Raw genomic sequence first — 14,487 nt, forward strand, 5'->3', positions numbered from 1 at the left:
ATGTCAGGGATTTACCTGGACTTTGTCAATCAGAGCGACATCAGTATGGCACTTCCGCCATCTGATGTTGCTCCAGGGGCAATCTGGGGGCAGTGCCTGGTGCAAGGCCACCAGCAATTGGTCGCCTTCCATCAGGAAGTGGACAGGGGCAGCTCTGGTACCTGGATGGTGGCCCTGAAACCCTGTGCTCCCTCCTCAGCATCAGGGTTACCTGGGAGAGACTGGCCGGCGAGATCACATTACGCCAGTCCTTTCCCAGCTTCATTGGCTGCCAGTCCAGGTCCGGGCCCAATTCAAAGTGCTGGTATTGACATTTAAAGCCCTAAACGGCTTGGGGCCAGGTTATTTGAAGGAACGCCTCCTCCCATATGTACCTGCCTGGACCTTAAGATCATCTACAGGGGCCCTTCTCCGTGAGCCCCTGCCAAAGGAAGTGAGGCAGATGGCTACTAGAATCATAGAATCATAGAATAGCAGAGTTGGAAGGGGCCTACAAGGCCATCGAGTCCAACCCCCTGCTCAATGCAGGAATCCACCCTAAAGCATCCCTGACAGATGGTTGTCCAGCTGCCTCTTGAATGCCTCTAGTGTGGGAGAGCCCACAACCTCCCTAGGTAGCTGATTCCATTGTCACACTGCTCTAACAGTCAGGAAGTTTTTCCTGATGTCCAGCCGGAATCTGGCTTCCTTTAACTTGAGCCCGTTATTCCGTGTCCTGCACTCTGGGAGGATCGAGAAGAGATCCTGGCCCTCCTCTGTGTGACAACCTTTTAAGTATTTGAAGACTGCTATCATGTCTCCCCTCAATCTTCTCTTCTCCAGGCTAAACATGCCCAGTTCTTTCAGTCTCTCTTCATAGGGCTTTGTTTCTAGACCTCTGATCATCCTGGTTGCCCTCTTCTGAACACGCTCCAGCTTGTCTGCATCCTTCTTGAATTGTGGAGCCCAGAACTGGACGCAATACTCTAGATGAGGCCTAACCAGGAGGAGGGCTTTCTCCGCTGTGGCACCCCGGTTGTGGAATGAGCTCCCCAGAGAGCTCCGCCTGGCGCCTACACTGTACTGCTTTCATCGCCAGCTGAAGACCTTTTTATTCACTCAGTATTTTAACATTTAATTTTCACTTAAATTTAAATTATACTGTTTTAACTCTGTATTTTAACCTTATATCAATTTTGCTGCGTGGTTTTATCCTGGTTGTGCTTTTTATATTGTATTTTGTATTTGTGTTTTTAACTTGTTGGTTGTTTTATGATGGTTTTAATTTTTGTGAACCGCCCAGAGAGCTTCGGCTATTGGGCGGTATAAAAATGTAATAAATAAATAAATAAATAAATAAAAGCACAGGTTTTCAAAGGGAGGCAGCACCAACTCGGCGCCATAAAGGCAGCCCATTTGTTGCTGCTATAGCTACCACTCAAGAAAGGAGAGGTTCAAAACAGCATGGCAACTCCTGAAGATGGGTCAGCCACTAGAAATATATTGATCCAAAGTCTGCACAAGCTGATGAAAAGAACCTTAATGCAATGTTCATTTTTTATTCCTCCCTTCAGAGATCATCTCTAAACTCCCCTTCCTAATAGTTCCATCACACCTACTACTTTTATCCGGTTTGCATCCACCTTTCCCCCCTCCATTTCCTTAGCGAGTCGCGCGCTGGGCACTTTCACATCTGAGCATTGTTGTGCTCTTTCAGCTCATGTATCTTTTCACATGGAGCACTACTATGCCGATGAAATATCCCACCCCGACCCTTATGTTCTCCTTTCCCCTCCAGTTATTTATTTTTTTTAAAAAAAAATCTGCACAAATACAATAGTACAGAAGCCTGAAACTGTGCAATTAGAGTAAAACAACACACTATACTTCCCCCCCCCCCAAGATCATATTAAACAAATTCCATGGCTGTTTGTAGGAGGAAGCAGGAGGGAGTGCATGGGCCAAGACTGTTGCTGCCGCTTGGCTTGAGAAAGGTTTACAGGGAGGGAGGAGCGAACATACACTGCATTCACTCCATTTCTAAAAAAACCCAAGTCTTTAACTGCGAAGCTTCACAGTTCTAGGGAGGCATTGGGGGTGACCGACCACCACCACCACCCCTGTCCCAGTGCATTTTCTGCATTTCTTTTAAGGTGAAAATGTATCCTTGGTCATGCCTACTCAGGAGTAAGAACATAGAGTTAAATGAGACTTCTTTCCCTCCCCCTTCATGGTTGAGCAGTTGAGTGGAGAACTGCCCCACCCTCCTCTTTTGTCAGTGAGACCACCCTTAGACACACATTCCCCCAACAAAGAACGGGATGGTCTGGTAGTTTGCAAGGACAGCAATACATGGGAGGGAGAAGTGCATTTATTTCACATTGAGGGGAAAAAAAACAGACTTTCCCCTCTCCAAAATGAAACAAAAAATGGAGGGGAAGAGGCTAAATGAGTGCAGGAGAGGGATGACATCATGTGAGTACCGCGCTGCAAAACCACATAGCACAGGGTTTCAGGGCCACCATGGCAAGTGAGCGATAAATCACTGGTGTAATGGAGCTCTAAGTTTTCTGTCACTAAGTGCCTCTAAATTGCAACAATCACTATACCTGCTGTACACAAAGGGTTTCCTCCATAAAAGCAGTAGCCTCACCATAAGGAACACTGATTCAGTTGCTAGCACCCATGGCTGTTGCTGTCCCAAATACAGAGAGTGGGAATGGATTCCAAGTCCAACAGCAAGGGGGTGAGGAGTGGACTATAGTTGAACGTCATCCTGGATAAATCTGATTTCAACATCACTGGGCATCTTTCTCATAGCGGATGCATGCACACATGCATGCACACACACACACACACACACACACACACTCAAAGGGCAGATAAATTAATATAGGTACATGAAGAATATTGTAGTTTTAATTATGGTTTTCATTTTTGTGACCCACCCAGAGAGCTTCGGCTATTGGGCAGTATAAAAATGTAATAAATAAATCTATATAAATAAAAATGAAAAAGACCGTTCATTACTGTCGTTATATCTCCGAAAGTTCTTCACCGATTGCTTTGAAATTTTGACACAGCGTTGCGTTCGAATATGCAAGCGTTATTATGTAACTATGTTCTCTATGGGGTCAAAGGTTTGTCTTAAAATCAAAGAAATAGACCTCCTCAAAACCAGTCCTGCTGATCATTGTGACATCACCAACCAGTAGGCCAATCCACTGCCTCTGCCTCCTCTCCTATTTGCATGTACTCTCGCAATTGGCTGAGTGAATATAGATGTCACACCTGTGACAGTTACATGTTCTGAAGAAAGGTAACTGCCAGGAGTTTCCAGTAACCTCCTCACCGTAAAAACATGCTTTTATATCTCTGAAAGTTCTTCACCAATTGCTTTGAAATTTTGACACAACGTTGCATTTGAATATGCGAGCGTTGTTATGTAACTATGTTCTCTATGGGGTCAAAGGTTTGTCTTAAAATCGAAGAAATAGGCCTCCTCAAAACCAGTCCTGTTGATCATTGTGACATCGCCAACCAGTAGGCCAATCCGCTGCCTCTGCCTTCTCTCTTATTTGCATATTCTGTCACAATTGGCTGAGTGAATATAGATGTCACACCTGTGACAGTTACATGTTCTGAAGAAAGGTAACTGCCAGGAGTTTCCGCTAACCTCCTCACCGTAAAAACATCCTTTTTTAAAAACCAAACAATTTGCTTTACTTCATCCAAATAATGCCTCGCAGAAGATCACACTTAGGTCGTCGTACTCGCGGAGCGGAAGCACTGCGACGAGAAATTGCAAATCAGACTGAGGAAGAACGGGCATCAGCAAATGAGAAAAAAAGAAAAAGAATGCCTCAAATACGTGCCAAGGAACCAGCCAAGCAACGTTCAGCCAGACTTGAGGATGCACGGTTGCGAGCACGGCAATCGCGTTCTACAGCTTCAGATCTGCTTTGTTCTCAACAGAATGAATGCGACAGGCTGAGAGCAGCTGAAAGACGTCAACGAGAAACAGCACATCAGCGTCAAACACGACTCCATGGTAAACAATCACATGATTACAATCGCCTTGCATTCCGGTACAACCCAGCTGATGATTATAGTTTGAGGCGGCATGTTCTCACCGGCACTGTGACTGAAGTGTGTCCTTATTGCAAGGCTCTTAAATTTAATGGAGAAACAAAAGGAATGTGTTGCGCTGCTGGAAAAATTAAACTGCCTCAACTTGGAGGACCACCAGAGCCATTACAAACTTTGCTTGCCGGATATACCGCAGAATCAAAGCATTTCCTATCTAACATCAGGAAATACAACTCATGCTTCCAAATGACGTCGTTCGGCGCAGAAATCATCACAGCTCCATTTATGCCAACTTTCAAAGTCAAAGGACAAATTTATCATAAAGCCGGCTCCTTCCTTCCATTTCAAGATAGTCAACATAAATTCCTACAAATGTATTTCATTGGTGATGGCAATGATGAATTGAATGCACGCTGCGGAATTTATACCAGCATAAAAAGGTCCATCGTTTCAAAACTGCAACAGCTACTTCACGAAAAAAACAATTTAGTACATTTGTTCAAAACAGCAATTGACATGATGCCATCTGATACACACAAGATTGTTATTCATGCTGACAAAACGCCTGCTGGAGAACATGTGCGAAGATTCAATGCTACAACTATAGACGAAGTGGCAATTAGATCAATCTTGACAGGACCTTTCAAAGGTGAAGATGTCCTCATTCCTCGCATTCCTATGATTCCAACAGATATGCCATTTCAATTTAAGAGATTGCAATTCCCAATTCAATTGGCGTTTGCAATCACCATCAACAAAGCTCAGGGCCAATCTTTAGAATTGTGCGGTTTAGATCTAGACACAGATTGCTTCTCACATGGACAATTATATGTTGCGTGTTTTAGAGTCGGCAAACCAGACAATCTCTATATCTACACAGACAATGGAACAACTAAAAATATTGTATATCCACAAGCATTGTGAAATTAAACATATTAGAAACATCCGCTTTGTCTTTTCTTTCTTTTCAATTTAACCAGACTGAGCCACAGCAACGCGTGGCAGGGTACAGCTAGTAAATAAATAAATATAAATAAGGCTGTCTATGAATTAAGATCTGGCTTGGTGGCCCTTCTCCAGATCCAGCACCATCAAACAAGAGGAGGGTAATGACTGGAGATAGGGCCCTCTCTGTGGTGGCACCCTGAGTTTGAACCTCTTTCTGTTCAGTGTCAGTTGAAAACCTTTCCCCACCACTCCAGGTCTTAGAAATTTCTTTTATTTGGTGAGGTCACTGTCGCATTTTATTATTTTATATTTTTTACTGAAGGGACTGTGTATGTATTTTATATGGAAGCCGCTCTGAGAATTTGCATTTAATTTTAAATATAGATAGATTTAAGTATTTCAATGTGTGTTCTTAAAACACATACATTCACCCTAATCTTTGGCTCTCTCCTACTACACATGATGTAAGCATCACATCATGTAAGAATTTGGTAGGCATTGTGTTATGTCTAAAACTATGAATCACATATTAAACAGACATATGGACACTTTTGATTGACTTCGTAATATTGGCCATTCTTCACAGTGAAGAGCTGTGTTGTTTTTTAAGCAGTTGGGTGTTTTATGTTTTACTAATTTATAACTTTGATTTATCATGGCAGGTTCACCTGAACATGTAACGATCATCACAGTTGAATGTAGCCTGTGAATAAAATGGAAGACAATTAATGAATATGATTGGTGTTCTGTCCACAAAGCCTGTGTAGGGTGCATTAAAATTATGCCTGCAGTATCTCCTGATGTGAAGATAAATTAAGCCTAATAATTATTTGTCTCATTATTTATTTATTTTGGGATTGTAAAACAGCACCTTTAGTTTGTATTAATAGATGAAGAAAAGTTGTATACAGACTAGGGTTGAGTGAGGATTTTGTCTCAGTTCAGTTTTAATAATTTACCCAAACTCACAAAGTTCTCTGTATTTGGGACAAAAAGAACTTGAGATTTAAAACATTCAAATGTGGGGGAAACTGAAACAGGTGTTCTGTATTTGTGTTGTACCCTGCCTTGATCCAGTGGGAGAGGCAGGTAAGAAATAATAATAATAATAATAATAATAATAATAATAATAATAACAACAACAACAACAACAACAACAACAACTGGTGCTCCTTCCTTCCCCATTTTCTTATATGACTTGGATAGAGCATCAGCAATTCTTACCTCTTTGATCTGTCACCCAGGGTTGATATATATCTAGTGGTGGTAGTAGAGCAGCAGATGGCTACTAGGAGGAGGGCTTTCTCTGCTGTGGCACCCGGGCTATGGAATGGGCTCCCCAGAGAGGTCCACTTGGCACCTACAGTGTACTCCTTTCATTGCCAGCTGAAGACCTTTTTATTTTCTCAGCATTTTAACACTTAATTAAACTTAAATTTAAACTTTGCTGTTTTAATTCTATATTTTAACCTATATCAATTTTTGCTGTGTGGTTTTAATCCTGGTTGTGCTTTTTATATTGTATTTTGTATTCATGTTTTTAAATTGTTGGTTGTTTTTTTGCTTTTCATGGTTTTAAATTTTGTGAACCGCCCAGAGAGCTTCGGCTATTGGGCGGTATAAAAATGTAATAAATAAATAAATAAATAAAATAAAATAAAAAATACTTCACTTCTGGCAACCAACAAGCACTTCTGTTTCCATATACAGAGTCCAACGAGCAAGTAACAAATGTTCTCTCATCCCACATCACTTGGAGAGACATGGATCATGCCAAACCTATATAGACAAACAATGTGTTCATATGCTTATAAATCAAAATCATTTAATTCGAACCTAACCTAGATTTCCAGGAACATTCATCTTATACTCTAAATCTTTGAAACATACCACTATATGAACAGAAACATGCCCATGAGATGCCTGTGCACACCATGTTAGAAAACATGAAATGTAGTTATGCCCTTCCTCTGCTAGATGCAAGACCTGGGTATTTACTGCTTCATCTCAGGACCCCTTATTGTGCCTGTGGTGTTCCTACTGTGCTTTGTTTTCTTTTTGTAACTGTTGCTCACGTCTTACACGGCCAAGACTGAATGAGTTGACGCAAGGTTCGTATGTCAATGTGAACAAAGTGACTGCATTCTCTGCCTCCGTGCTCAGCATGAAGAGTATTGCACTGTATTTAGAAAGTACCTAATGACTCCTTACCTTTTCTGACAGAAGTATATGCCTATAATACGTCCTGGTTAAAATACTGACAGACCCATGAAAACTGATTGTTTACATGCCTCTTTTTCCCCTAATGCATTTGTACCTCTCAGAAAATGCCTTTGCAATGCAACTGTGGGGATTTTTATGTGAGCTTTTCAAGACACTTTGCAATTTCCAAACCCCAGACTCTGAATGACGTGTTATTATCTCGTAGGCTGTGGGATCTTGCTCCCCAATCAGAGCTTTTATGTAACAAGCTAGTGAAATTAGAAATATGATTAGAAAATGTGTCTACATTATCTCAGGCTCAGAGACACTTCTATTGCTTCAGCTTTTCAGGTCCCAGGGGAGGTACCTGAGATTAGTATCTATTACTGGTGAAGTTACATTTGGGAATAATGGTGGCATGAACAGGTGAACTAACCTTATTATGACGGCAGCTTCAATACTGAAGACGTGCATCAGATTCTCCTCATGCTATTGTGGTACTCATTCTAATGCACTGCTGGTGCCAGCCATCCTGGTGGATTGCCAAAGGAAAAGACCTCAGTTGGATTAAAGTATGATAGGAAAAGGCTTTTTGGTTGCCAGGTATGTTTGTGGAAAGCCAGTTATCCCAACCTCTAGATGATGATGATGATTATGTGGGTCACCATAAGCCTGACTTCACATGCCACAGAAAGAGGATGTAGGCTGTACCACTTCAGACTAAAAAAGTGGCTCCCATTTTCTGTGGAAGAATTCCCTGCAACTAGAAAAGTAGCATGACATGAAAGAGGATGGTCTGCAATCATTCTCTGGAGTGTGTATGTTTGTTTAGTTGCAGAGAGGTTTTCACATCAGGGATCATTAAAAAAAATGGGATCACCTCACCTGCAGCATGAAGTAGAATAGTCCACTTGACAATTTCAGGACTCTTGGCCTTTTTCGGTTGCATGCATGACTAGGGGCATTGCTAGACCTACCTGCAGAGCGGGGACTATCTCATGATATGATGATCGTGAGATCCTCCCCCTCAGTCTACACATGGCGCATGACATCCCGAGAGGAAGAGGATCCCGAGACTGTGGGAAAAGTCGGGATAGAAGTGGTGCCCGTCATCCCAGGGAAAGGGAGGGCTCATCCCTCCCTGCCCCTGGGATCCCCTGTGTGTCATGTGGACGCACAGGGATGATCCCTGGGCGATCCCTGGGATATCGACCCATTTAGCCATGGCCCAGGTCTTAGTAGTTGACCATTGTCTTGCAATGATAATTACGTTCACTGATGTAGAAGTCTCTCATAGCTATCTCCATTTAAAGTCAACCAAATGTACCTAAGTGTTCCTATGCCTGATTTAGGCAGGTCATGTGTTACTATCATGGCACAGAAAGGTTTGAAAGAAAACACACACAACCCCACCCCACCCCCATTTTTCCCCACACTGTCCAAAACATACAGTAAAAAAATGGAAAGGCCTTGTCCTAAAATAAACATTAAGCGCAGAACTCGTTTTCATCAATGGAATGAGCTCCCCACTGAGGCCTTCCTGGTGCCAACAGTGTCATATTTTTGATGCCAGATAAAGACCACCCTCTGCTCCCAAGCATTTAATTGTATATGATGAGGCATCTATGTTTATTTTATAACAGGTCTATTTGGGAAAACATTGTTTATTTAAATTGTTATTAACCATTTTCATGGTTTTGATTTTTCTATGTTAAATTTCTTAGACTATTTTTATTGTTGTATTTTGTATTTTTATGAACTGTTGTAAGTAACTGTCAGGGCAGAATATAATAATAATAATAATAATAATAATAATAATAATAATAATAATAATAACAACAACAACAACTTTAGCAGCCAAGCAGCTCTTAATTAAGAAACCAGACAGCTAATCCTGCAAAGAAGAACTACCACAGCAGTGTTTCTTCATTTTAGGATGAAGAAAACAGTTGGATCAGGCAGAAAGACTTGGGAAATTGAATTAGAAGAAGAGCACTGAGAAATTTCTTATTTATTTACAGTATTTGCATACCACTCCACATCTAAACAGATTCCAGAGTGGTAAAGTATCAGATGTAGGCAAATATAGAAACTGTGAACACATTGGGCAGCATTGCACGTCATTTTCTCTGTTACTTTTAGTGTTGACCTCTAAAATAGAAATAGAATTATTTTATGTGCAGTACAATTCTATGCATATTTACTCAGATCTAAAGTTCAAGTATGGTCAATGGGGCTTACTTCTAGATTTGCAGATATAGGAATGCAGTCTAAGTTTAGTTGGAGTAATTTCCAGAGGGGTAGCCATGATAGCCCTATTGCAGCAAAAACAAAAGGGTCTTGTGGCATTCACTTGCTCATCTTCCAATTTGACATATGCTATCTACTGTCAGCATCAATGCTCTTTCACATTCCACATAGGGCAAACAGGCCAGTCTCTATGGAAAAGAATAAATGAACACAAACTGGAATCAGAAATGGCAATATTCAGAAACCAGTGGGAAAATGCTTCAGCCCGTCAGGTCACTCTCATGACCTTAAAGTGGTGGTTGTGGAACAAAGAAACTTCAAGGGGAAATTAGCATGCCAGACTGCTGAGCTAGAATTCATCAACAGGTTCAATTTTATCACCAGAAGCTTTTTAAAATCACACTGCATGTGTTAATTGGCTTACCTACTGCCAGGAAGTTTGCATGATCAGCATCAACTGTTTTGAGAATGCCCACTATAAATAATGTGATTGTCACTGTCTGTACTCTTTGCATTTAATTTCCTTCTGGACACTCTGTGTTCATATTTCTCTCCCCGTCACTACCATATGTGTAGCTAAACTGCATGTGATGAACTGGGTTATAGTCCATGGAAGCTTATGCCAGAATAAATTAGTTGGCTTTTAAGGTACCACAAGAGTGTAATTTTAGTTTAGTTAGCTACGTATATATATAACCCATTTTTCAATCAAGGTCAGTTTTCAAGACAGTTTACAACCATCCCCACATATAATCCAGGGCAGGATCTACACTACTGCTTATAACGGTTTATAATGGTTATGACAACTGTTCAGGCCCAGGACACATTACATATACAGTTTTCATACCATTTTAAAAGTGTTATATCCTGCTGGGTGTAGATCAGCCCCAAGAGACAGTAGTAATTAATCAAATTAAGAGCAATAAGCCAAGACACGTACAAAAATTCAAATTGTTACTATTACCAAAGCACAAAATAGATAATGATCTGTGGAAAATTTGTGAATTTCTCTTAATAAAAAAAACTCTTCCCCAGAATGTGGATAAATATTTATTTCCCACCAATTGTCTTTTTTAAGCTATGAAGCCTGAGGTTACAGTTCACTATATTGGCCCATACTGCTGAAAATAGCAGCTTTCCATGTCCTTTGTAATGTCACATTCAAGCTGCCATCTTACTCCACGTTCTGGTATCATTACAAATGTTTGGATCCAGGCTTAATCATAACGACAACAGAACCATTGAAATACATGGGACATAAGTTAGTCAAGGCTTTGAATGGATCTACTCTAAATATGACTAAAGTGGATCCAGCCCAGTGCAGTTTTCTCTTTTCTGCCCAATTCCACATTACTGTCTGCCACTGGCAATGGTGCCAAAATGTACAGCACCGTGATATTAGAGGATGAGATAAGTTGACATGATGGAGGGAGAAAAGTAAACTCATGGAGGCTCCATTTGCAGAAGCAGCATACTTGGTAAGCAAAGTCCCCCACTGTGCCCACATCAAGACACATCTGTTTTGGGGACTGGAGTTCAAGTTTTGGGACAAGAGAAAATTTGCGCTCCAAATGCAGACCTTCTCAGTCAGCTTACAGATAATTCAAACTACTCATCAGATGAGCATTTCATCCCATGCTCACAACTGGCCAGTCACAGATCTTCATGGGTCATTTCAATGATGTGGTGACCCTGCCACACAGGTCTCCCATTTCTTGCATTTTAAATAATCCACAGAAAACCCGACTTATTTGAAATATGCTCAGATTTCCTGCTGTGCGCAGGAAAGTTCCACTATATAAAGGACATTGGCCGTTTCTACACCTGCCTTTTCCCCCAGGATCATCCCTGTGCATCCAAATGACACACAGGGCATCCAGGAGCAGGCAGGGATGATCCCTTCATTTTCCTGGGATAATCCTTAGGTTTAGAAAGGGCCACTGTTCCCATTGTTTGAGAGTTAAAGCTAAAGCAAGCCATGTTTTATTTGAGGGTTCTATAACCCTTAAACAACCCCTGCCACCTGGATTCGCAAGCTGGGTACCATGCAAAAATGGTGCATGTGGACACCCAGCACAACGCAACAACCCCCACTGGCAAATAAATCTGTAGCAGGCAGTCATTTTATGTGAACCAGCCCTTTGTTTCCTGTCAGCCATCTGGTCCCTTCTATCAATGTATTTTACATTTAAAACCCTAATGCAACCTTGTCTCTAACCAGATCTTGCACTGTTATTATTTCCTACAACTCCCTTTCTTGTTTTTCTCGTTTTACTTAGATTGTAAACACGGAACCAGGGGCTCATTTTGCTTTATCCACACCACCTACTTCATATGTGCACCCTAGAAATAATAACCCACATTACGTATGCCCTATGAATTCAGTCCTTGAAAAATGCAGCCCAAGTGAACACCTTATCACCTTAATGGAACATATGGGCTTATGTGCAAATGCACTGAAATTAAAGGAGGGTGGGCAACATCTTTATTCATAAATTGTATCCTTGAGTATAAACTAGGAATTTAACACAAGGTTTGATCGTGTGGTGCAGAGTGGTAAGCGGCAGTTACTGCAGCCGAAACTCTACCCACGGCCTAAGTTCGATCCCAGCGGAAGCTGGTTCTCAGGCAGCTGGCTCGGGTCGACTCAGCCTTCCATCCTTCCGAGGTCAGTAAAATGAGTACCCAGATAGCTGGGGGAAAGGTAACTGCGACTGGGGAAGGCAATGGCAAACCACCCCACTACAAAAAGTCTGCCAAGAAAACGTCAGTGAAAACAGGCATCCCTCTAGGAGTCAGCAATGACTCAAGTGCTTGCACGAGAGGTTCCTTTCCTTTCCTTTCCTTTCCTTGACTTACTAGATAATAACAGTTTCCAATAAGTGGCAAGACTTTTTACTATGCTTCCCTAACATATACACTCTTTTTCTTCTCTCTCAAAGCTATCCAGTTATATAATCTAATGGGGGAAAATAGTGCTATGTTAAAAAATGAAAATATATTGTCACTCCAAAGCATGGAATGTGATTCTTTGATTTAGGAAAAAGGGGATGTGTAATATTTAATAGTTGAACAATAGTTCTGAATTATGTACACTACCAACTGTTTAGACATTCTTTTGTTATTTGTATAGTACAGCATACATCAGCTATGAATCTTAGCTCTATAGTTGCCTCAGGTTTTTACTGCGGATACAAATGGAGGCTGACAAATTTGATGAAAACTCTTTAAGCTAGGCCATTTTAACCTCTTACTAGCTTTGCCCGTTTCAGAGAAAGGGGATCAAAAGCTATCCCGAGGGGTGTGTGCAGAACTGTGGCTGCAGAATCCAACTAGTCAGATCTAGTAACATCAAGAGCGATGCATTTACATTCAACTGAAAACTAGAGCAAAGGAGAAGATGGGATGGCACATGCCTTGTATTCAGGCTGCGCTTCCTTTGCAGATTTACCTCACATAACCTCAGGCTGAGCATGCTTTGTAGAACAAAAATAATTTTCATTCACATATTTATTGTTGTCATCGCATGCATGGATTTTACTAAGTTACCAAACAGGTGCGCAAATTGGAAGGAGGAAACATCCTAGGAGACTCTGTTTTAGAACTCCATTAGCAAAAGACTGTGCAAACGGTTGAAATTTTGTGGTACTGTTCTAGACTAGTCTTTCCCAGCCTCGTGCTCTCCAGGTGTTTTGTACAGACTGCAATATCCATGATTCCCAAGCAGCATAGCTGAAAAAGATGGGAATTGCAATCCAATACATCTGGAGAGCACCAAGTTGGGGAAGACTATGCTAGATCATATTTCTATGCAGTAAGATGTCAAAAGCATTGCTGCAATGAGAAGACTTACAGAGATCAGCTGATCTCCTCTGGCCTATGGGTGTGAAGTGGCTTGCTTGGCTGTATAGAACATTTCCCCTTTGCCATTAAATGACTTGTTCACCTACCCTTCATCAAAATGAAAAACCCCTGCCAATTCATGAATTTAATCCAACACATTGCATTAATTGTGGCTTTTCATGGCTCATCATTCAGCACCCAAGCTGAAAAGTGAGCCAAACAAAATATGACCAAGAAAACCGAAGTATTTTGGACCCTGCTGCATCTATTTAATTCTGTGTGCATGTATGAGAGAGAAAGAGAAATCTTTTGCTAAATCTTATGTTAGAATAGAAACCAAGTCTGGGCCCTCAGGGGAGAGGGTTCCAGGTCATCCATGCAAGAAGCAGGGGACTCTGCCTCTGAGGCAGAGGCTGAACAACTCTCTAGACTATCATCATCTCAAGAGGCAGGCCAAAGGAACCCCTGTGAGGAGTGCCAATTTACAAAGGAAGTCCTTCTCACAAGAAGACTTTTGCCAGAAGGAAAAGTCTTCTTGTGAGGAGCTGCAGGAGAGCCCTGGGTGGATCTTTGGAAGCTCTGGCTATATAAGCCTTCAGTCAGAGCTTATCAGTGGCTGGAAACAACATTGTTTTAGTAGCTTCAGTGCCTTGTAGTCTTGACCTTGTGTCTTTTGTGCTGTTGACCTTTGGTTTACATCTCTCCATTTTCAAGAACTAACCATTTATTCCTCCATTCTGCTTTCTGTTCTTTAACCAGTTACTGATCTATAAGAGGACCTCTCTTTTTATCATAGGATTGCTACTTTTTGGTGAGGGACTTTATCAAAAGGGTTTTGGAAGTCCAAGTAAATGACATCTACTGGATCACCCCTTTCCACATGATATCTTTGCAGGATTCATATTGGTTCTTTTTCAGGAGGCCTTCCCCTTTTATACGATTGATAATTTTATCTTTAATAATGCTTTCCACCAATTTGCCCTGAACAGATGCTAAGCTAACTGAAATGTAATTTCCTGAGCTCCCCCTTTTTAAATGGCATTAAATTTGCCACTCTCTAGTCCTCTAGTAGAGGCTGATGCTACGTATGTGTCAGAAAATCGATAATTTTACATTTGATTTAAGAACACTCTGATGAATATTACCTGGATTCTGTGATTTGTTTGTTTCAGTTAT

Source organism: Elgaria multicarinata, chromosome 4 (genome assembly GCF_023053635.1).
Source record: "Elgaria multicarinata webbii isolate HBS135686 ecotype San Diego chromosome 4, rElgMul1.1.pri, whole genome shotgun sequence".
In the NCBI taxonomy this organism is placed as follows: Eukaryota; Metazoa; Chordata; class Lepidosauria; order Squamata; family Anguidae; genus Elgaria; species Elgaria multicarinata.